Source organism: Mustela lutreola, chromosome 8 (assembly GCF_030435805.1).
Source record: "Mustela lutreola isolate mMusLut2 chromosome 8, mMusLut2.pri, whole genome shotgun sequence".
Classification (NCBI taxonomy): domain Eukaryota; kingdom Metazoa; phylum Chordata; class Mammalia; order Carnivora; family Mustelidae; genus Mustela; species Mustela lutreola.
In genome coordinates this window covers 37482968-37485833 of record NC_081297.1, presented here as the reverse complement: position 1 = coordinate 37485833, position 2866 = coordinate 37482968, and positions in this window count along the sequence as shown.

Here is a 2866-nt window from a genome sequence, read left to right as displayed (position 1 = left end):
TTTGCTTTGAAATCAGGAACATGACAGGGATGCCCACTAAACCACTCTAGTTCAACATAGGCTGTGAAGTCCGGCAACAGCCATCAGACACAAAGAGAAATAAAAGTTCTCCAAATTAGCAACGAAGAAGTCAAACTCTCCCTCCTCACAGATGACATACTTGATATGGAAAACGCAAAAGACTCCGCCCCCAAACTACCAGAACTCATACAGCAAATCAATAATGTGGCAGGATACAAGATCATGGTAGAGAAATCAGTGGCTTTCTTCTACATTATCAATGAAAATCCAGAAAAGGAAATTAGAGAATCAATTCCATTTACTACAGCACCCAAAACCTAAGATACCTGGGAATAAACCAAACAAAGAGTTAAAGGATTTGTACTCGACAAACTAGAGAACACTAATGAAAAAATGCAAGAAAACGAAAAACATGGAAAACCATTGCATTCTCATGGATGAAAAGAATAAACTTTGTTAAAATGTCTATACTGCCTACAGCAATCGATCCATTTAAGGCCATTCCAATCAAAATTCAACCGGTATCTTTCAAAGAGCTGGAACAAACACACACCTCAAATTTCTGTGGAATCAGAAGTGACCCCGTATGCTAAGAATTGCTGAAAAGAGAAACAAAATTGGGAGCACCACGTTGCCTGATTTCAAGTGATACTATGAAGCTGTGCTCACCAAGAAAGCATGGGACTGGCATAAAAACAGACCCATAGACCAGTGGAACACAGTAGAGAGCTCAGATATGGACCATCAACTCTATGGACAAATAATCTTCAAGAAATCAGGGGAAAAATATACAGTGGAAAAAAGACAGTCTCTTCAATAACTGGTGCAGGGAAAACTGAGCAGCTCTATAAAGAGGAATGAAACTCGACCATTCTCTTACACCATACACAAAGATAAACTCATAATGGGTAAAAGACCTCAATGTGAGACAGGAATCCATCAGAATCCTAGCGGAGAAAATAGGCGGTAATCTCTTCGATATCAGCCACAGCGACTTCTTTCAAGATATGTCTCCATAGGCAAAGAAAACAAAAGCAAAAATAAACTTCAGGGACTTCATCAAATTCAGAAGCTTCTGCGCTGCATAGGAAACAGTCAAGAAAGCAAAGAGGCAACCCACAGAATGCAATAAGATATTTGCAAATGACAGGACAGACAAAAGTTTGATATCCAGGATCTAGGAATAACTCCAAAACTCAATACGCAAAATACAGATAATCATATCAAAACATGGGCAGAAGATATGAACAGACACTTCTCCAATGAAGACATACAAATGGCTATCAGACACCTGAAAAAATGTTCATCATCAATAGGCATCAGGGAGATTCAAATGAAAACCACATTAAGATGTCACCTTGCACCAGTTAGGATGGCCTAAATTAGCAAGACGAGAAACAACATGTGTTGGAGAGGATGTGGAGAAAGAGGAAATCTCTTACACTGTTGGAGGGAATGCAAGTTGGTGCAGCCTCTTTGGAGAACAGTGGGGAGATTCCTAAAGAAATTAAAAATAGAACTTCCCTATAACCCTGCAATTGCACTTCTAGGTATTTACCCCAAATATAGAGATGGCGTGAAAGAAGGGCCATCTGTAATCCAATGTTTAGAGCATCAATGGCCATGGTTGCCAAACTGTGGAAAGAACCAAGATGCCCTTCAACGGAAGAATGGATAAGGAAGGTCCATATACACTATAGAGTATTATGCCTCCATCCAGAAAGGATGAGTACCCAACTTTGGTAGTAACATGGACAGGACTAGAAGAGATTCTGCTGAGTGAAATAAATCAAGCAGTGAGTGGCTATTATGATATGGTTTCATTTACATGTGGTGTGTAACAAACTGCATGGAGGACAAGGGGAGATGGAGAGAAGAAGGGAGTGGAGGGACATCGGAAGGGGAGAAAAACCATGAGAGACAATGGACTCTGAAAAATAACCTGAGGGCTTTGAAAGAGCGGGGGTGGGAGGTTGCGGAAACACCTGGTGGGTAATAGAGAGCACGGATTGCATGGAGGACTGGGTGTGGTGGTAAAACAATGAATACAGTTACACTGAAAAGAAATTGGGGGAAAAAACAATATATGCCAATTAGGAAAGCAACTTAGGTGAAATGGATGCATTCCTACAAAACTGTAAAATCCCAAAATTGAACCAGGAAGAAATGTACAACCTGAATGGACAATTATCCAGTAATGAGATAAATGCAGTGATCTAAAACCTCCCAAAAGACAAGATCCCGCAACCTGAAGGATGCCTTAGCGAATTATACCAATCTTTAAGAAAAGAACTAACACCTCTTCTCCTGAAGCGCTTTCCGAAATTTGTAGCAGAAGGAAAACTTTCAGACACTTTTTATGAAGCCAGCATTACCTGATCCACAAACCAGGCAAAGACATCAACAAAAAGAAGAATTTCAAGGCAATATCACTGATGAATATAGATGCTAAGAACTCAATAAGATTCTAGCTCCTAGGAACCTACTGTACATTAAACAGTCATTCCACCAAGACTGAGTAGGATCTATCCCTGGGTTGCAAGGTTGGTTCGACATTCACAAATCAATGTCATAGAACCTATTAAGAAGTGAAGAGAGAAGAACCACATGGTCCTCTCAATTGGTGAATAAAAAGCATTTGACAAAATCCAGCATCTGCTCCTGACTAAAACGCTGCAAAGTATAGGGATAGAGGAAATATTTGTCAACTTCGTAAAATGTTTCTACGAAAAACACACAGTGAATACAATCCTCAAATGGTAAAAGATCCCAGCCTTTGCTTTGAAATCAGGAACATGACAAGGACACCCACTCTCACAACCCTTGTTCAACATAGGCTGTGAAG